At 44.9% G+C, this 22,334-nt stretch overlaps 1 non-coding gene across 1 annotated transcript; it reads right to left on the bottom strand.

Moving 5' to 3' along the window:
* Window positions 1-17,944: 17,944 nt before the first annotated feature.
* Window positions 17,945-18,051, bottom strand: LOC120693580. Its single transcript, XR_005683042.1, has one exon. It is a non-coding gene; the product is annotated as a small nucleolar RNA R71 (small nucleolar RNA).
* Between the last annotated feature and the right edge of the window lie 4,283 nt (window positions 18,052-22,334).

Below are 22,334 nucleotides of genomic sequence, written 5' to 3'. Positions count from 1 at the left end.
TCTTGGCCTTTTCAGATTTTCCTTGGGCTTCCTCAGATAGTTTGTACTGTTTGAACTCCTCAGTAAGGTTTAACCTGAGGAAGATCGTGCCAGTTCAGATCCTTAGCCTTCTTGATGTAATTGGTGAACAACTTCCTCTTGAAAGTTGCAAATGCAAGGGCCATCTTTTTCAAGGCACATTTCTTCACAAGTTCTTCATCAACTCCTTTAGGGAGAGTGAACATATCCTTGAGTTCTGTCCATAGCATTTCCTTCTGATGTGGAAGCACGACATGTTGCTGTTCTTCTGGTTTGCTCGATTTCCAGAGTCTTGTGGTGATCAGAATTCTTGCCCGAACAATAACCCCACATTGGTTGACAAATTTTGTGCTAGCAGCCTCTGGAGCACTTGGACTGCCCTCTACATCCACTTCTGTGATGACCTGTCTTCCCAACATTTTTTTAGTTGGCCGACGTCTCCCTTTTGACTGGTTCGTATTCAATACAGAGGTCGACTAAATTACAGAAAAGATATGTTAATCGCAAAACTAATCTAGCTAACTCACCATGCATAATTGAGATTGGTACGGGAACATGCTGCTAATCGGCCGGCGGCGCAAAGTCATCATCTTCTTCACTCCTTTGTTCTGCACCACCATCTCCAGACATATTCAGAAATGAATCAGCTGTCCTATCCTCTTCATCATGTATTTTGCGGTGTTGGCCCTCGTATCTTTGTTTATTGTGTCCAACATGTATTTTGCTGCGGCCTCCTCATCACCGAAGGGTCCATCCTTAACTGAAACCATAAAAATTAGTTAGAGTCTGTGTTAGAGTGTGTGTGTGTGTGTGTGCGCGTGTGTGTGTGTGTGCGTGTGTGTGTGTGTGTCAGAGAGAGAGAGTGTGTATGTGTGTGTTTGTGTTTGTGTGTGTGTGTTATAGTGTGTGTGTGTTAGAGAGAGAGGGTGTGTGTGTTATAGTGTGTGTGTGTTAGAGAGAGAGAGAGTGTGTGTGTGTGAGTGTGTGTGTGTGTGTGTATGTATGTGTGTGTATGTGTGTTATAGAGAGAGGGTGTGTATGTGTGTATGTGTGTGTGTTATAGGGAGAGAGCGAGAGACCGAGTGTGCGAGAGAAGGAGATAGCGAGAGAACAAGAGTTTGCGTGATAGCGCGAGTGTGCGAGCTCGAGAAGTGATCTAAATTACACATGTAATACATGTACATCGAATATGAGCGTGTCTGTGTGAGTGTTTGCGTGAGTGAGTTTGAAATGTAAAGTATAAAAAATCACTATATAAGGACATAGAATTAATCTAAATTACACATGCAATACATGTACATCGAATAATGACACCTTTGAATTAAGAATTAAGAATTACATAATTAAATAATAAATACATGATAAATTAAAATCTTTGAATACATGTACATTGAATAAGGACATAGAATTACATATGTAAAGAAAAAGTAATAAAATAAATTGACGTACATTGAATAAGGATAATTAATGAAAATTCATCATTGATAACTATAAATAAAGGAAATTAAATTCTAGTTAATATATAATAATGGAAACACTATATCTATAATTAAATTCTAGTTAATATTTAATAATGGAAACACTATATCTATAATTAAATTCTAGTTAATATATAATAATGGAAACACTATATCTATAATTGAATTCTAAAAATATCTCTATAATTAAATTCTAGTTAATATATAATAATGGAAACTCTATATCTATAATTGAATTCTAAAAATATCTCTATAGTTAAATTCAAGTTAATATCTAATAATGGAAACACTATATCTATAATTAAATTTTAGTTAATATCTAATAATGGAAACACTATGAAAATTCCTCTCTAATATCTAAAAATTAAATATCTAATTTTATCTATATTTCACTCTCTATAAATAAATAAAAACAGAATTACTTAATAATTCTATAGTACAAGAAAAAAGAAGAAAAAATAGCCGGCGGCCACTTACCACGTCGGGGACGTACGGCGGCGTCGAGGAGGGCCGGGTTGAGGCAGTAGCGCGCAGGGGACGGGGCGGCGGCGCGGCGGCTCGCATGGGAGGGGGTGGCGGCATCGAGGCAGATGGCGGTGCGCAGGGGAAGGGCGGCAGCGCACCGGGGATCGGCAGGGTGGGGTTGTCAAAGGCGGCCGGGGCGGTCGAGGCGTGCGCGGCGTCGAGGCGGAGGCGATGGTTGTGCATCGAAGACGGGCCGCGCGGGGGCGTTGAGGCGGCCTGCTCGGGTCGCCGGCTGGTGGCGGTGTGGTGGAGGATGATTGGCGGCAGCGTCGACGCGGCGCTGCGGTGGACGACCGGGCGCGGAGGGGGTGGCGGAGGATGATCGGACAGTGGAGGAAGAGTGGAGGAAGAAGAGAACAGGGCACAGTGTTATATACCCTAAGGCCTTTGGTACCGGGTGAAAACACGACCCGGTACCTAAGGAGGCCTAAGGCACCGGTTGTAGGACCAATCGGTACCTTAGGTGCGGCATAGGTATCGGTTGTGAGTACACCCGGTACCTTAGGGCCTCAACGGGCGGTAAATTAAATTCCCCTTTAGTTCCGGTTGAGGACCACCAACCAGTGCCTAAGGCTGTGAAATCCTCTCTTCTTTTGGCATTTGCCCGCCTATTGGTACGAAATCACTGAGTAGCTCAATGGTAACCCTAGAGACTTTGTGCGCCGCGGCCAGGGTTCAACTCCCGCGTACCCCATTTTTGCCAAAAAAGGGGACTTTATTACCGGGTGAATAGTTCAACCGGTGCCAAAGGACACCCTTTGGCACCAGTTAACATTTTCACCCGGTACCAAAAGGTATTTTCGTTTTCTTTTCTTTTCCCCTTTTTGTTAATTCCCTAATAAATCACATAATTTCCTCATAAATCAGTTAATTGCCCTATAATTCTACTAATTGCATAATAAATCTGATAATTGCCTAATAAATTTGTTAGTTGCCCAATAATTCTATTAATTGCTTAATAAATCACTTAATTGCATAATAAATTAGTTAATTGAATAATAAATCTGATAATTGCCTAGTAAATTTGTTAATTGCCCAATAATTCTATTAATTGCCTAATAAATTAGTTAATTGTCTAATAAATTAGTTAATTGCATAATAAATCTGATAATTGCCTAGTAAATTTGTTAATTGCCAATAATTATACTAATTGCCTAATAAATCAGTTAATTGCCTCATAAATCAGTTCATTGCATAACAAATCTGATAATGTTCACGGAAAATATTACAAGAGATAATCATTCAACTAATGGAATATTAATGATGGTTCGCTTTACCATCCTCCCTTCATTGTGATCATGACGTCTGTAGGGAGCCTGCTCTTGTGCTAAAAGAACACTTGTATCAACCTCCACTGCGAACGGAGTCATGTCTTCAACCTTGTTGTATTCTTCTTCATCTGTGACATCATCGACTCCCACAATTTTTCTTTTGCCTGCCAGAACTATGTGGCGCTTTGGCTCATCTCCAATACCTAGAAAACTTGATTTATTTCTAGACTTGACCTTTTTCGGTTTGCTAGACATGTCCTGCACATAGAAAAGTTGAGTGACATCCTTAGCTAGGACGAATGGTTCGTCTCGATAGCCATGCTCTTTGAGGTCTACTGTTGTCATTCCGTACTCGTCGATATCGACACCTTTTCCTGTCAGTTTAACCTATTGGCAACGAAATAGAGGGAATCTTCAGCGACCCAACGTCGAATATTGAAGAATGATGGAGGAATTATCATCTCAAGACTAACTAAACTTTGGACAGCATCCTCTTGTAGTCTGATTAGACTCGATGGATCGATTGCTTTTTAAGAAATTGTGTTCAGAAATGCGCATAGCTTTATGATTGTTGGTCGAACATTAGCTGGTAGAATACCTCTAAGTGCAACTGGAATTAATTGTGTTATCAACACGTGATAGTCATGGGACTTTACGTGTGCGAATTTCTTCTCTTTCAGGTTTAGTATCCTCTTTATGTTCGAAGAGTAGCCTGATGGGATCTTGATACTGTTCAAACTGTCGAATATACTTTGCTTCTCTTCCTTGCTAAGAGTGTAGCACGCAGGACCTAGGTAATGACGTCCTTTATCCCTTGTAGGGCGGCCCGTTGTTTCATACATTGAAGATCTTGGCGCGCTTCCAATGTATCCTTTGGCATACCGTAGACACCAAGAAAGCCTAGAAGATTCACACAAAGATTATTTGTTAGGTGCATCACACCAATTGCATGGCGGACCTCTAAGACTTCCCAATAAGATAAATCCCAAAAAATACTCTTCTTCTTCCACATAGGTGCATGTCCATCATCACTCTGCACTGATCTGCTGCCAGGTCCTTTTTTGAATACTACTTTTATATCTTTGACCATTTCAAACACCATTTTCCCACAACGGTGCCTTGGTTTGGTACGATGATCTGCCTTTCCACCGTAGTGAGCATGCGTCATCCTTAATGGGTGCTTGATCAGAAGAAATCGATGACCCATATACACGATCTTCCTATAGTGCTTGAGATACGTGCTGTCGGTTTCTTCTAAACAATGGGTGCATGCCCTATAACCCTTATTGGACTGTCCGGACAAGTTGCTTAGTGCGGGCCAATAGTTGGTGGTTACGAAAAGCACTGCAGGTAGGTTATTCCCTCTACGTGTGCATCCCACATACGAACACCCTCCTCTTTTCACAACAATAGAAGATCGTCAATCAGTGGTTTCAGATACACATCTATATCGTTACCAGGTTGCTTCAGGCCAGGAATAAGCACCGGCATCATAATGAACTCCTACTTCATACACAACGAAGGAGGAAGGTTGTATATACAGTGTGTCATAGGCCAGGTGCTATGGCCACTGCTCTGCTCACCGAAAGGATTCATGCCATTCGTACTTAAGCCAAACCTTATATTCCTCGCATTATTTGCAAATATTGGGAATGTTCTGTCCACCTTTCTCTACTGCGACCCATCAGCGGGGTGTCTCAACATATTGTCTTGCTTATGTTCTTCTTTGTTCCATCGCATCAATTTAGCATTCGTTTTGTTCATGAGGTATTAGAGAGAAATACCACATCACCTTGGTAGGCACCCTCTTCTTGATACACATCCCCTCAACGTCGCTTGGATCATCTCGAGGGATCTTATACCGACATATGTTGCATACAGGGCACGAATCCAAATTTTCATACTCACCATGATATAGGATGCAGTCATTAGGACAAGCATATATCTTCTGTGCTTCTAATTCAAAAGGACAAACAACCTTTTTTGCCTCGTATGTTGTTTCGGGCAAGGTGTTACCCTCAGGGAGTAAGTTTTTTATAAGTTTCAGCAACTCCTCGAATCCCTTGTCAGACAAACCATTTGATGCCTTCCATTGCAACAATTCCAATGTGGTACGCAACTTTTTTTTGGCCTTGTTTGTAATCTGGGTACAACAATGTTCTGTAGTCCTCCAACATACGCTTCAGATCTCTCGATTCCTTTTCTGTTTCGCAAACTTCCTCAGCTTCACGCATGATCTGACCCGGATCATCTTCTACGATGTGTCCTTCAGTATCTTCTTCAGGCTCACCCATCGCAGTGTCATAAAAAAAGGCACCGTAATTGGATGCAAAATCAGGAATCTTGTCCTCTTCTTCATCATTATTATCCATTATAATTCCTCTTTCTTCATACTTGGTCAAAATATAGTAGTTCAGCATGAAACCACTACTGAACAAGTGACTGTGGATGGTTCTTGATGATGAGTAATCTTTCTCATTCTTACAGTTTTTGCATGGACAGCGAACGAAACCACCGTACTTGTGTTTCTTAGCAACTTTTATGAATTCGTGCACGCCATCAATGAACTCCATTGAACGCCGGTCGGTCATGTACATTCTTGCCGACTCATCTGGGTTCACATTCATTTATAAACATAGTTAGAGTGTCAAAATAAATAATTCTTTAAACTATATTTGAACTAAAAAATAAATTAAATCTCTACTAACTAAGGATATGGCAACGGTAAAATATTTAAAGTAAAATAGAAAATTCAATATATTGGAAGTAATTCAATATCAAACAATATTATAGTAATTCGTTCATCAAACAATATCATGTACATCAATATCGTGTACATCAATATCAAGTGTTGAATGGAAAAAAATTTAAAGTAATTCGTTCATCAAACAATATTGGAAGTAAAATAGAATATATATTGGACAATTTGCATCATTAGAGTGTCTTCAAAATATATTATCTCACATGTGTAAAATAAATCATGTGGTACCTACATCTAAAATAAATTATCACACGTATGTATAGCAAATAATATAACAACTATATATGTATATATATATATATATATATATATAAACTAAATCATGTGTAATCTACATCTAAAAATAATTATCAAATGTATAAACTAAATCAAGTACTAACATCTAAAAAATTAAATTGCTAAGGTACGGAAAAAAATTACTAACCTTTTTTTAAAAAAAGTTGCAAAAATTCCCCTCCTCTCCCCTCACTCAGCTGGCATGAACAATGAGTTCACGACAGCTTGGAGGGGGGAGAGGGGTATTTATAGAGGCGGACCAAAGGCATCGGTTGGTGCCACAGACCCGGTGCTAAATAATGGGCATAGGCATTGGTTCGTGGTACCAACCGGTGCCTTTGCTATGGCCACCTTCCGGCACCGGATCGTGGCATGGCCCGGTGTTGTTGCCCGTTCAGTAGGCACCGGTTGGTGCCACCAACCGGTGCCTATGCCGCCTTGGGCATTTGGAACCAGGTTGTAGCTCCAACCGGTGACTATGCTGCAGTATTGGCACTGGTTGGAGTCTTGAACCGGTACCAATTGCCCTCTCTAGGCTCAATGCAGGCCAAAGGTACCAGCTGCTGTTGCAGCCGGTACTGACCTGGTACCTTTGGCCTGGACCTTTGGCCCGTTTTCTAGTAGTGTTGGGAGAAGCGTCGGGGAGTCGGCACCCTTCTCCCAGCTGATTTCTCCCAGCCCTTCATACTAGAAACTGATGCATCTGGCTCTGGTATAGGAGCAGTCATCATGCAAGCTGGTCGACCCATAGCTTATTTCAGTCAAACTTTTGGAGTTAAAGCTGCTGCAGAATGCACCTACCACAATGAAGCTCTTGCACTTATTGAAGCACTAAAAAAAATGGAGGCATTACTTTCTGGGAAGTTTTCTTATCATAAGAACTGATCATCAAAGCCTTAAGTACATGATAGATCAGAGATTGGCTGAAGGTGTGCAACACAAGCTCTTGCTCAAGCTACTGGAGTTCAATTATTGAATTAAATACAAAAAAGGCAAAGAAAACATACTGCTGCAGATGCCCTATCAAGAAAACATATCCCAGCAATCTCCACTGTTACACCTTCTTGGATAAATGATATAGAGCTAAGCTATGTGCATGACAAACATTGTGCAGAATTACTACAGAAGCTGGCTGTTAGTTCCACTTCAGTCCCTGATTTCACATTACATGCAGGTGTCCTGAGATACAAAGGGAGAATCTATGTTGGCACTGCTACTTCTCTCAGACAAAACATCATTCAGTCCTTGCATGCTTCAGCAGTTGGGGGTCACTCTGGCATTAGAGCAAAAATAATATTTTAGTGGCCAGGTCTAAAAAAGAATGTGGAACAGTATGTAACTGAATGTGCTATATGTCAAAGAGCAAGAGCAAAAGGAGAAACCTGTCACTATCTTGGACTGCTCCAGCCACTTCCAATTCCTAACATGGCATGGTCCTACATTTCAATGGACTTTGTAGAAGGATTGCCAAAATCAAAAGGCAAAGATGTTGTTCTAGTGATAGTTGACAGATTTATAAAATATGCACACTTTCTAGCATTGGCTCCCCCATATATTACAGATTTATAAAATATGCACACTTTCTAGCAGTGGCTCCCCCATATATTGCATCTTCTGTGTCAAAGCTATTTCTTGATAACATCTTTAAGCTCCATGGCTTACCACTGCTATAGTGACAGAGATAGAGATTTCACAAGTGATTTCTGGAAAGACTTGTTCAAATCTCTAAAGTGTCCCTGCATTTCAGTTCCAAACTAAGAGAGTAAATCAATGTCTTGAGACCTATCTAAGATGTATGGTGTTCTCGGCTGCCTTTAGCAGAATGGTGGTACAATACAAATTACCACACCTCTTTAGGTTGTACTCCCTTTCAACTCTGTATGGCCATCCACCTCCTTTAATAAGTGAAATTCTAGTTCCTGGACCAGAATCTTCAGCATTGCAATATCTGATTGACAAACAAGATATGCTTAAAGCTTAAAGATAACTTAACTCAAGCTCAGGCCAGGATAAAAAGTATGCAGATTTGAAGTGATCAGGGAGATCCTTTGCTGTTGGTGATATGGTATATCTGAAATTTTAGCCTTATAGACAAGCTGCATTTGGGGTCCGACAAAGTCTTAAGCTGGCATGGCGCTCCTCCCCTCCACCCCTCCTCACGCGCTCCCCATCCCCTCCAGCGCCGGCGATCATGATCTCCCTAATTGATCTTCCCCGACCAAGTAATGGGCGTCTACTCGGATCTTGCCGATCGCCTGGATTTCAACATTGGTTTGAAATTCCAAGATGTCATTCGGCGTCAATTCCGATCACCGGTACACCATCCCTCTCCCTCTCCCGATGGCTCGTTCTTGTCACTTGTGACTTTTCGGCGTTTTCTCTTCCGTCTTACGGAAGAATCAGTGGCCTTGGCCCTGGAATCTTGTTTGGGTGGTCGTGCTTCGGATTTTCATGTTCAATTCTTAAGCAACAACCACTTTCGCTTTTCGATCTTCTCCAAAGAAGTGGGGTTTCAAGTCTATAAACTTCGCCATGTGATGACTCAATTCTTTGATATATACTTTCATCTTTGGAACAATGGCACACCTCACTGGGAAAAAGAAAATCATGCTTGGGAAATTGAGCAAGAAAAAGAGTGGACTCGGGTGTACTCCAAAAGAGAGAAGAGATCTCTGAAAAAAAGGAGAACTCTCAGAAACTAGTTCGTTTTGCAAAGAAACTTGTTCATTCCCCAAAAATCGACAGCCCTCTGGTTTCTCTGAATTTCGGCTCTTTCACCACTCAAGTTGATCCCTCTAGTCCTAGTTCATTTCGCCGCTGCGTCTTCGATTCAAACAGAAAGAAAAGTTCTCGTGATCATGAGCAGAATCCTCCCCGTGATCATCGCGGTTCATCCAGCCTGGAAGATCCGGCTTTACAGGCTCATTCTTTGGAACCCATTTTAAATTTGAATTTGGGCAAGTGTTGTTCTCGCTGTCTCAGCACAGATCACAGCAGATGGGCCTGTTCTTCGAAAGTCAGATGCAGGGTTTGTTTTCTCTTTGGGCATGAGGAAAAATATTGCAAGTAGCATCCGAAGCCCATTCAGAAATGGATGCCTAAGCTCAAGTCAACAAACTGCGAGCCCAAACTTTTCTGGAGGCCCAAAGTGCTGTTGCCAACAAGGGAACCGGAGACGGAGCCAGAATTGGAGCATCAATTTGGGGACAACACTGTTGCAGGCAACAACACCTCCGACCCTTCAGCTTCCCCTATGCTGATACATGATCCAATCTGCACAGTGCCAAATTCCCCGAAATCACCCCCACACTCCACAAACCCTAACCCCATCGGTACTGTCGACGGTGATCAAGCTCCAATGGCGAACTTCCCTGTCAACCCTCAGCCTTACCTTGTCGCTGGACTTACTGTCGAGCATGGTTGGAACCTGTAATGAACATGGCACCATTTATGCAATTTCGAGTGATTTTGGTGATCAAATGACAACACAACACTTCGACTAATATGATTGTTAAGATGATCATTCTCAGGCTTTTATGTTCAAGTGATGACAAAGAGAAAGAGAAGATAGGCGTAGCAAGGCCCGAAGGGCCACCCCTACGGGGATTCCGCCCCTCGCAGGTCTCAGGGCAGCGCCCTGAAAGCTCTTCGGATCAGGAGCACCGGAAGAACCGACGCCATGGGCATCGGTGCATCCGACGCATGTCGGAAGAACCGACGCTATGATATTTGGTGCAGGAGGGAAACGAAGCCAAGTCAGCCTATAGGCACCGGTTGAACCGACGGTCCAAGAAAGGGCATCAGTGCATTGGGCGTCCTATGTTCCAGAGACGATGTCAAGTGCCCAGGAGAAGTTTCTTCAGCACCGGTTGAACCGACGGTGCATCGGAGTATTGTATCGGTGCAATGACATCAGCGCCCAGGAGAAGATTCTTAAGCACCGGATGAACCGGTGATGCATCGGTATAAAGCATCGGTTCAACCGGTGGTCTCTGCATCAGCTGTCAGGACTTCAACAGCTACTTCGGGTTATGAGTGACCGGATGAACCGACGCTACCCCGCCAAGAGGCATCGGTTCTTCCGGTGATACGTAGATTTTCAGCTGACCGTTGGAGCAACGGCTACAAGACTTGGTGGCCTATATATACGCCTCACCCCGGCCATTTGAAGATTGCTGGAGTTGCTGGACATCCCACACACACCCAAGAACATCTCCAAGCCATACAAAAGCATCAAGATCATATCCTTAGCCCTTAGCACACTTTGAGAGTGTTGTGTAAAGGATTAGCTCTTAGTGAGTGAGATTGCAAGGCCTTGAGCCTTTGTGATGTGGTTCTCTAGTGAACCAAAACAAGAGCTTGGTGCGCCGGCACCTTGGAGCTTTGAAGCTCGCCGGCAACGTCATCGACCCTCCGACTTGGTGTGGAGCGGCGATGACATCTTTGTGCGGGGGACGTGGAGACCCCCATCCTTTGTGGAGAAGCTCCTTAGTGGAACCCGGGGCCAAGGTGACCGTGATTGTGTTCACGGAAGAGACTTGGTGGCCGAGTAGCAATACACTTAGTGAGTGCTACAACAACGTGGATGTAGGTGTGCCTTTGTAGCTAACCGAACCACGGGATAAACACCCGCGTCAAGAGTTTGCTATCTCCTATCCCTCTCTTTGAGTTTCCGCATTTCATACTAGCAATTTATGTGCCTTTACTTTCATATCATAGTTTCTTGATAGGAAAAACTATAGGTTGCTAAACTCTTTTAGGATAGGGGTTTCACACTAGAACAACCTAGTTGCACATCTAGATAACATATTTTAGTTTAAGTATTGTGCAAACTAGTTGGAGCCATATGTCTAAATTTTTATTAGTGCCTAATTCAGCCCTCTCCCTCTTAGGCTAGAGCACCCGATCACTTTCAGAACCGACCAGCCAGAGATCGCATGGCGCTGGGTGGCGAGCCGACACGAGAGCATGAAGATTATGCAATCGTTTCCATCAACCCCATGCCAGCGCATGCCAATCAGCTTCGTCCTACACTCAATTTGGTACGTGACTTCCTGGAACACTCGCAAAGGGTGCGCGTTCTTGCTTCACATCTCTCGCCCCTTTGTTTGGGTCTGATTAAACTACGGACCGTAGCTCAGCGTGATCAGTTGGTCCGGGTTTCCCCACTGCAATTGAGTCAGAACCATCAAGTTACTATTGTCAAACACGATGAAGGGCTTAATGCCAGATCATGCACCTATGTTCGTGTCTGTTGGATAATGTTCTTAGCTTTCCCTCTTGACTTCTAGAAAGGCCTTTACATCCAAGCTGCAGTAGCACCTTATGGCAGGCTTTTATATTGGTACAGAGATGAAAACAAATCTAGAATTCTGGCGCAAGTTCTTCTGCTGAGCCCTAATAGGGTTCCTAGAAGCCTGATTGTCTCAAGAGGCACCATGATAGGTGGAATGGGGCGTTCCTGGACTGTGCCTGTTTTCATTCTGAATGGGCACTTTCCTGACGCCTTCCCTGCTGACGAAGATCCTGTTCCTTTCGATGGAGAAGCTCATCCAGAACACCCACCTGTCGTTCTTGGTCCACACCAGCAAGATCCTGACTGGCAGGAAGAGCAAAACGATGCTGCAGAAAATCTGGGAGCTTTTGGAGGTGACCCACATCCACAGAATCAGGTTCACGCCCATAATGATCAAGTTGAGGACAACATGGACATAGACCTTGATGACCAAGAACAAGAAGAGGATGGGTGGCCTGCTTGGGATCCGTCAATCTTTGCAGCTGATCAACCACAACAGCATGGGCAAAATGCAGAGCAAGCCCCTCTCCCACAGCATTTCATTGATCTTGACATGTCTGGCTCCTCCATGCGCTTCTTAAGAGCCACAGGCCCTGACATCAACATTGATGAAGTTTTCCAAGGACTCACCTCGGATGACAGTACCTCCTCAACATCAAGTGATGCTTCCACTAGCATCAATGAAGATCTTGCTTGTTTCAATGCAGCACAAAGTCACTGTGCCACAATCTTGATTTTCCATAGGAGAGGTATCCCCAACACCTACCTCCCAATTTCAAGCCTCAATCAAGGAGCAGAGATCAGCTTTAGGCCTATTCTTATTGACAGGCCTGCTTTAAGTCCTGAGCTTGTTCAATCAGATGCTCCTGTTAGCTCTGTTGGTTTGGAGTTAGTTCCCTGATAGCCTTGCATTCCTGCCATGCTTTTGCAACTGTGGCCTAGTGTTGTTTCAGCCTGGAAAGACAAGCAGCTTGCTGTTGCTCATCAGGTGGACACCACAGTTGGCCCAAGTGATTCTAGCCCATCTCAGTTTGAATTTCATTTCAGCCCGGCCCAGCTAACACAAGGGTTAGAGCCCGGCCCAGCTATCAATAGAAACAGAAAGAAGAAAGCAGTCAGAACTGGCAATGTCTCTCTTCCTGACACTATAACCAATCCAGTAAGCCCTTTGGCTGAGAGCAGCGTTTGCAGGAACTCAAGACTGAACAATCCAGGTGGCTTCTGTGCAATCCGTCTGGAACATGAACCTACCAAGAAACGCAAGATCAGCATAGTCCAGATTGATGCCGAAACAGGAAAAGCTGGCCCTGTCCCTCTTTCAGTTCTTCGTGGATGGGGTATAGACTGTGGAGTCAATCCTGGTGAGCTCTCCAATGACAGGCTTATGCAGGAGCCTTCTGAATTTGTTCCAAATGAAGACACAACAGAACAAGATGCTGCTCCCCAGGCTTGAAGGGGGTACTTGGAGGCTCTGCATTGCTGTCTCTTATCAGCTTCCCTCTCTCAGCTTTTGTCTCTGTGAACTTTATTGTGGTCTCTCTGTCTAAGTGTTTGGCTTGCCGACTTTGTGTGGTTATTTTGCTTCTGCCCCTGGCTGTCCAGGCAGATCATGAACTTATCTACATTGTGGTTTTAATTGAATAGTTGTTCTTGGAATGTATTGTGCTGGAACATCAGGGGAATTAACTCCACTGACAAATGGATGCAATTAGAAATAAGGTTGAGGAAAGCGCTTGTTCTGTCGTTTGCCTGCAAGAGACCAAGAGAGAATCCTTTGATACATCCTTTATCCAAAATTTTGCCCCAATGCACTTTGATTGCTTTGATTTCATTCCTTCTGTGGGTGCCTCAGGTTGCCTTTTAGTTCTCTGGTCGAGTTTGACTTTCAGGGGTGTAGTCACTGAAAAACGCCAGTTCTCCATCACAGTCGACTTTTCTTCCACTCACAATGGAGACTGCTGGAGGCTAACAAATGTCTATGGTCCTTGCATCGAACCAGATCGGTCTGCCTCTATCAACTGGTTGTTTCTGGGTGATTTCAATTTTTATCGCTCGTCAGAAAATAGAAATAGAGCTTGAGGTAATCTGATAGACACTTTGATTTTTAATGATGCAATTGGACATTTGGGCCTCATTGAACTCCCACTAAAAGGAAGGAGTTACACTTGGAGTAACATGCAGACAAACCCTCTTCTAGAGCAGCTAGACTGGTTTTTCACTTCCCCAAATTGGACTCTGAACTTCCCAATGACAGAAGTTTTGCCCTTGGCTAAGATCACCTCTGATCATATCCCTTGCAAGATTGCCATCAGTACGAAAATACTTAGATTTAACATTTTCAGATTTAAAAACTTTTGGGTTGAGCATGAAGGTTTCTTAGAAATAGTACAAAATAGTTGGGCCAGCACTAGTAATTTCAATCCAGCAAGAAATATCTCAGTAAAATTAAAAAGACTCAGAGCTAATCTGAAAGCTTGGAGCAGAAACCTGTCCAATCTAAACCTTCTGATTGGTAATTGTAATGCCGTGATTGGCCATTTGGATTCACTTGAGGAACTAAGATTACTCTATAGCCCAGAATTGAATCTTCGTCTTATTTTAAAGAGACAGTTACGAACTCTCCTGAGGTACAAAAATGCTTATTGGAAGAAAAGGTTCACAAACAACAAAGTTAAATTTGGGGATGAATGTACAAAATTTTTCCATGCCATGGCTACTATCTCCTATAGAAGAAATGCCATCCCTCAACTCCTTAATGAAAATGGTGCCTGGATACAAGATCATGATGGCAAGGCTGGATTACTGTGGAATGCTTTCAGAAATAGATTGGGAGTGCCTTCTGATACTATTATGCTCTTTGATTTGACATCATTTATTCAGCCCAGAGCTTCTTTAGAAGAGCTAGTGGAACCTTTTCTTCCTGAGGAAATTGACCTGATTGTCAAGAGAATGCCCACTGACAAGGCACCAGGACCAGATGGCTTCAATGGACTCTTTCTTAAGAAATGTTGGCCAATAGTAAAACAAGACTTCTACTCACTGTGTGAAAGCTTTTTCCACAATGATATCAATCTTGAAGGCATCAACACCTCCTTTATAGTACTGGTTCCCAAGAAAAATAACCCAGAGACTATCAATGACTATAGTCCAATCTCTCTGATGAACATCAGTCTGAAGCTGTTGACCAAAATTCTAGCAGCCGTCTCCAGAAGATCATTATTGCTCTAATTCACAGGAACCAGTATGGCTTCATCAAATCAAGAACAATACAAGATTGTTTGGCCTGGAGCTTTGAATATATTCACCAATGTCATCAGTCCAAAAGAGAGGTCATCATTCTCAAATTAGACTTTGAAAAGGCCTTTGACACTGTTGCACACCAAGCCATAATTCAAATGATGATACACCTGGGCTTTCCTAACAGATGGGTTGATTGGATCATCAACATACTTGGTTCTGGCTCATCAGCACTGCTCCTAAATGGAGTCCCTGGAAAATTTTTCAAGTGCAAGAGTGGAGTTCGACAGGGGAACCCACTTTCACCATTGCTCTTTGTTTTGGCAGCAGAATTACTGCAAGTGCTAGTCAATAGAGCTGCATCCTCTAATCTGCTAATTGCACCAATACCTCAACCTGATGAGGACTTCCCCATTGTGCAGTATGCTGATGATACTATGCTAATCATGCAAGATGCAAGGCAACTCTTCTTTCTAAAGTCCTTACTAGCCTCCTTTGCTGAGTCAACAGGCCTTAAAGTAAATTACAGCAAATCGCAGATGCTTTCCATTAATGTTTCCCAAGAGAAACTAGAACGCCTTGCAAACACCTTTGGTTGCTCGATTGACTCCTTTCCCTTCACTTATCTTGACCTACCAATGGGGACGACAAAACCCAGGATGGAAGATCTCACCCCAATAATGGATAGAGTAGAAAGATGTCTGTCTGGAAGTGCAACCTGGTTATTGTTGACGGCCATAATTTCACATTCTAAGCCGTCAACTTCTCGAAAATAACATGAGCTTTACACTATGTTCCATTGATATCTTATTTGTTTCTAACGAGTTCCACAAGTTTTGGATGAGTTCTGAATGCAGGAGCATGTGTACCAAAAATAAGCAGAAATGGGTAAAAACCCAGGCCGGGCGGCCTCTCCTAGGCCGGCCGGCCTGGCACTCCCAAGAATGCGACCCCGGCTTCGATCCAGTGGCAATGAGACGCATTCATAAGGCTCTGAGTCGAGGGTTGGGCCTCGGTTCAATTGGATGCACCGAAAGGCTTTAACATCTATCCAAAGACCCACAAAGCAGCCCAAGATCAGAAGTATTTCAGCTATCCACTTCCCTGGACAATGCACAACTGAGGAGCGAGACGTCGGCAAAACAGAGGCCGAAATGGGCCAGAGGGAGGCTGGCCGGCCTCCCCTAGGCCAGTCGGCCTAGCACTTACACTCGTGAAGCAAAACCAGCTGCCAACCGACTCCAGGAGAGGATCAGAGCCATTGTCCGAAAGGCAGTGGACATGTGGCGGCATCCCCAGGCCGGCCGGCCTAGGGGAGGCGGGCCGGCCCCACTTGGAAGCCTCTCAGACTGGGGCTTGGCGTGGAAGCTAAGCACAACTGTATTACCTGCTTTCAACCGACGCTACCTGCAGTAACCGCCAGAACCGACCTTAGGAGGGCTATAAATAGAAGCACCATCCATCACATCAAGACACACACCATTGGAGCTCTTCTCTTTCACTTGTACTTACTAGAGTAGGTTAGTAGCTTGGGAGTTAGAGTCGAGTCGAGCTTGCTCGAGATTCCGGAGTCATCGAAAGTCTGGTATAGCTCTTGTATCTTTCTTTTGACATTATTAATATAAGTTATCTTCTTTACTTTTCTGAGTCGGCTTCAGTTTTCATAGTCTTTCATTTACTCAAGTCTGAGGTTCAGCTTGAGCACGGAAGTTGTCCTTTAGCTTAGGCTAAATTATCTTTCTTAGTGATCGGAAACTTACCATACGGATTTTCTCGCTCGGACTAGAGTATCTCAAGTTAGTGCTCTAGGTTGAGGGGGATTTCTCTCGAAGGCCTCGAGAGAATTCCTAGCACTGAGTGCAGACGTGGTGTCTGACCTTAGTGTTAGCTAGAAAGTGTGTTCCACCCCACGGAACCGTTGTGGTAGTCGGTAGGTGGTGACAGCCCTATCCGTCCTTTGTAGTCCACCACGTTCGAGTGTTTTCATAGCAGTAGTGCAGGTTGCCGTTGGACTCCCCTCTCATCTCTTTCTGAAGTCCTTCCTCTTCCAGCCACCGAAGTAAGCTATGCTTTCCCGAGAACTAATTAGGTGTTTAGTTTCATCTAGAGAGGCTAGCTCGATAGTTCAGAAGTGTATCAGGTGTCTTATCTCGCTCGTTGTCCTCCCAGCTGCTACCTCTCTAAGGATTAGAATCTCCGTGTGTCACTCGGTCATTGCCTGGCCATTTATCTCACTTACCTATCTGGCTTAACCCCGTCAAGTCAGTCGGTCGATCAAGCTAGTACGGTTATCATTCGGTTTACGATACTCTTTACCATAGTGCTTCCCTGAGGAAAAATACGATACCCTGGAATACTCCAAGGTGAAGTGCTACAGCGGTGATTCTGTGCACTTGCAGAATATCTATTCTAATCGGGCATAAGAAACGCCAACAAGCATTTCTGGCGCTGTTGTCGGGGAAGCAATTGGCTAAAGATATTGTAGATAGTTTGATAAACTCTACTGGTTTGTCGCCGCTAACCCTAGCGGGCTTACCATTGCTCTCTCTATCTTTTGATCGACGCAGAGCAGTGCATGACCGGTTTCGACCTACTAAATAACTTCCACCCAAATCCAGAAAGAATTGGGAGAAACGTGGGACGCCGCGTCGTCCCACCTTAGAAAAGACTCACTTGGCCCTTTAGTTCACCCTCCACTTCAGCATCCTCATCCATGGCTCAGAAGACTCTCCGTCAATTTTCTGCCCCGTCCAGTAGCCACATTCCTACTGGATTGAATGTCAACCAAGCCGGCAATGACAGTTTTGAGCTGAAGACTGGACTCGTGAATATGGTCCAAGCAAGTCCGTTCTGCGGAAAGGCATCCGAGGATGCCAATGCCCATCTCCAAAACTTCCTGGAGGTGAGTAACACCATCGACCCCAGAGGAACTACTCTGGATGACGTCCGTCTTCGTCTGTTCCTGTTCTCACTGCTCGGGAAGGCCAAGACGTGGTTCTACTCTAATAAGGAAGCTTTCATGATATGGGAAGCTTGTTCAAATGCATTCCTAGCCAAGTACTTTCCAGCGGGCAAGACCAATGCCCTCCGGAACAGAATCACCGGAATTCAGCAATTGCCGGATGAGACCATCTCGGAAGTCTGGGAGCGTCTCCAGGAGTACATTCAAGCGTGCCCACATCATGGCATAGAAGAATGGCTGATCATTCAGAACTTCTTCCACGACCTAAATCAGCAAGCCCAGGACCATGTTGACGCAGCAGCGGGTGGTTCCTTCCTTTCTCTCGACGTTGCGGGAGCAAAGGCACTGATTGACAAGATAGCTTCCAACCAAAGTTGGAAAGGAGAAAGGCAGCCAGCCCATCCCAGGGGCGTGCATCAGATCGACACGGTCGACATGTTAGCTGCCAAGTTGGAACTTCTGATGAAGAAGCTGGAATCTCCACACCAGGAGGTTAATCAGGTTTCAGAGTCTCGTATGACATGTGAGACATGTGGCGAGACTTGGCACTCGGGCACTTCATGCCCATTAACTCAAGAGGACGCAAACTTCGTTGGGAACAGCAACAATCCCAACTCAGGATTTCATCCTCAGCAGGGTTGGAACTCCAAGTCCAACCTCCCCTTCGGTCAACAACAAGGTACGAACTTTAATAACAGTTTTCAGCCCACATTAAAAGACCTAGTGTATGGCCAAAAGCAAATATATGATAACATTAGTAGGAAATTCCTTGCTAATGACAAGATCCTAGAATCTATGGCTGCACAACTAGAGGGATTCAATTCTGTTATTACAAATCAACTGAGCTTTAATAAAATGATAGAAACCCAAGTAGCTCAGCTTGCATCCTCATGTCCTAACGTTAATGAAGGGAAACTACCCAGGCAACCGGAAGTACCCTCGAAAGAGAATGTTAGTGCGGTGACCACACGTGGTGGTAAGAGCATGCAAGAGCCACCTTTTCCAAAGGATGCAGGAAAGCAGTGGAAGACCGTAACTGCTAGCCATACCGAAGTTGAAGATGAAGAGCAGGAGGAGGCCGTCGAATCCAACACACCCGCTACCCAGGAAGACCCCGTGGAACCCACGAGAACTTCACGGGACTATCACGACACAACTGCCTTACCGTTTCCGGAGCGGATAAGGAAGCCAGTGGACGACGAACAATTCGGCAAATTCGTCGAGGTAATCAAGAAGCTATATGTGAATATACCGCTTCTTGACACTATGCAGGTACCCACGTATACCAAGTATATCAAGGATATTCTTGGAAACAAGCGGACGCTGCCCACCACTGAGGTCGTGTAGTTAACGGAAGAGTGTAGCACTGCTATACTCGATCCCCTCCTGGTGAAGAAGAAAGACCCAGGCTGCCCCACCATCTCTTGCTCGATCGGGGCTCAACACTTTTCCAACGCCCTCTGCGACTTGGGAGCAAGCGTCAGTGTCATGCCCAAGATAGTTTATGACAAACTTAACCATCATGCACTTGCCCCTACTGCCATGTATTTGCAGCTAGCAGACCGAATGGTCCGCTATCCCGCGGGAATAGCAGAAAATATCCCGGTGAAAATCCGGAATTTCTTCATTCCCGTCGACGTCATCGTACTCGACATGGAAGTTGACGCCAAGACGCCGCTCATCCTGGGTAGGCCGTTCTTGAGCACAGCAAACGCCCATATTGATGTTAGAGCTGGAGAGATCCAGCTCAACATCAATGGCCAGCAGGAGAAGTTTGCCTTCAAACCGAAGGTCGAACAATGCTCACAAGTCAAAGAGGTCCACCGGAGAAAGAAACCTGAGAAAGAGACGAAGAAACTGTCGCTTCCGAACATTGAAGCCCTCATTGCATTCGTGGAAAATCTATGGATTCAAGAGGAGTTACGAATTCAAGAGGAAGCGAAGCTAATCAAGCTTCACAATCAGAGGAATGCCAAATGTCGGATCCAGCGTAAGAAATTTCTAGAATCACAGGAAGTGAAGGACGAAACACAACCCACACCCAAGAAAGTGTGGCGGAAGAAAGTGTCATCGCCCAAGACTCCATCCGGCGACGACAATCAAACTGAAGGAATGGAGAGTCCGGCCCTGGACTCAAAACCCGAGCCCTCGCCATGAGGTACGTAGCACGTATCCATCATTTGCATTGCATATAGGATAGTTTAAATTTTTCCTTGCATAATTTTCTTTCTGTCTTGCATAATCATGTTTGAGTTTCAACCAACACATGTTTAAAATTTGAAAGTTTTGCATCCGTAGAACTTCACAAAAAATTTCGAAAAATTTTGGCCGAGCACCAGGCCGGCCGGCCCCACCTTCTTTGTTCTGGCAGAGAGCAGGAGGGAATGGGCACCAGGAGTGATCACGAAGCAAGGATTAAAGCGGAAGCACTGAACGTGCAGTGGGGCAGGCCGAGCGGCCCCATTCAGGCCGGCCGGCTCCTCCCCTCCTCTCACGTCTCGTCACCACCGACGTCGGCATTAATACCTGCAGGTCTAAACACTAGACCGAAGACATGGCTCAACGGCCGCCGCGCAGGAGCCGCCCGACCTGCCCTAGGCCGGCCAGCCTGGCCCTGTCGCCTGGCTATAAAAGCCAGCGAGCCCGACGTCTCTCGGTGCACCAGAAGCTCAGGTACACATGCCCCAGTCCGAGCTCTTTAATCTGTTCTCCCTTCCTTGAGTTTCGTTGCTTAATTGAGCTCTTTTGAGTTGATTAAGTGGAGAACTCAAGTGCTAGCTTGCCCCAAAATAAAATCTGAGTAGTAATTAGTGAAGTTCATAAACTAGAAAACACAAAAATATTTCCCTTCTAAATAAATTCATGGCTCATTGAACGTTGAAAGTTTGTGGTGGTTTAACGCCCCGCAAGAACGACTAATGACTAATGACTAACGGCTAACGACTAACCCTCCTCCTAGCCCCTTGTTTCCTTCGGGTATTGCTCGTACTGACCTTTCGCAGGCACCATGATAACTCGAGCCAAGGAGAAGGTCAAGAAGGCATTCTCGAGGAGGTCGAGAAGCTCGCGGAGTTCCTCCTCTTCTCGGGATAACATGTCGGTCGACTCCGGTCATCGCTCACATGCATCCCGGGAAGAAGAAGAAATTCCCGTAGTCCCAAGAAGCTGCTTCTGCATCAGGATCTTGACAATGGTCAAGCAGATCATCTTCAAGAACGACTACGAGCGGCAAGCACTCGAGCTACTGAAGAGACAAACTTATGCCCATACCAAGAGGTTCGTAACCCGCTTCCTCATCATGACGGGACTTTTGCAAGACATGAACCAAGCCTTCACCGCCGTCGGATGGGAGAACTTCGCCGACATCGTCGAGCCAGGTTCGCATCTCTTGACCATGGAATTTCTTATGTCTCTTACCGTTGAAGAAACTAGTACTGAAACTAAAGTTTACTTTTGGTTCTTTAACGGACAATTTGAAATGACTCTCCAACAATTTAGTGTTGCTTTGGGCTTTAATAAAAGATGCATCTTAGACCCCAACACACTTGTTGAGCGTTATCAGTATGACTGTAGCTCTTGGTGGAGTGAAATTTCTAATGAACCCGTGAGTAGTAAGAATAGCATAGTTTCAATTCATAATCCTACTCTGAGGTTTCTTGCCAAGTGGCTCGCCATGGTTGTGCATTCTCGCACAGACCTTCGCCTTTGTAGCTTGCCTGAGCTGCAATGTCTGTACGCTATGGCGAACAAGATTCACTTCTTGCCCATCCGGAGCATGCATGCTCATTGGTAGAAGATGATTACGGGTAAAAGCCCCATCGACATAACCCCACTGGTCACCCGTGTGGCAGGTCCATCACGACGGACACCCCCGGTTCATGCTTCGGCATAGCCGGGGCCGTCCACGGAGAACATGAGCTTCGAGGAGGCGTACGAGCATTACAACTATGACCCGTATCAGGCCGACAGCAGTGGATTCGCCGGTGGACAAGGACCATACTACCCCACAGGTATGCATTCGCCTTATGGTCCACAGGTGGGTCCCTCATCGTCAGCACACTTGGTACACAGCAGCAGTAGATGCAGGACACGATGGCACACAACACCCAGCTCACCCAGGAGAGCTGGGGGTTGACCTCTACTTTGCAGTACGACATCTCGAACGTCTTCATCCACCTTGGGCTGGACTATCAGCAGTCCCAGCCATTTCAGCCGTACCAGCCACTCGAACAGAACAACGATGACGAGGAGGAGGAGAACAACGACGACAATGATGAGGACAAGGATGATGATGAGGAGGACCCCGACGAGGGAGAGCAGGACTCCGATGAGTAGGACTGAGCTTCATCGAAGCTTGGGGGGGACACACTACCAGGTAAGTCATCACACCTGTCTCTTATTCAGCAGCCATGCCAAAAAAAAACAAAACAAAAATAATAATAGTAGTAATAAATAAATAATCTCTTAACAAAAACCCCAAGAATATTTCCATACTTTGAATAAAATGTAT

The sequence above is a fragment of the Panicum virgatum genome, chromosome 9N (assembly GCF_016808335.1).
Source record: "Panicum virgatum strain AP13 chromosome 9N, P.virgatum_v5, whole genome shotgun sequence".
NCBI classification, from domain to species: Eukaryota; Viridiplantae; Streptophyta; class Magnoliopsida; order Poales; family Poaceae; genus Panicum; species Panicum virgatum.
Note: the sequence above shows the minus strand (reverse complement) of the source record. Positions and strands in the feature narration are given on the sequence as shown.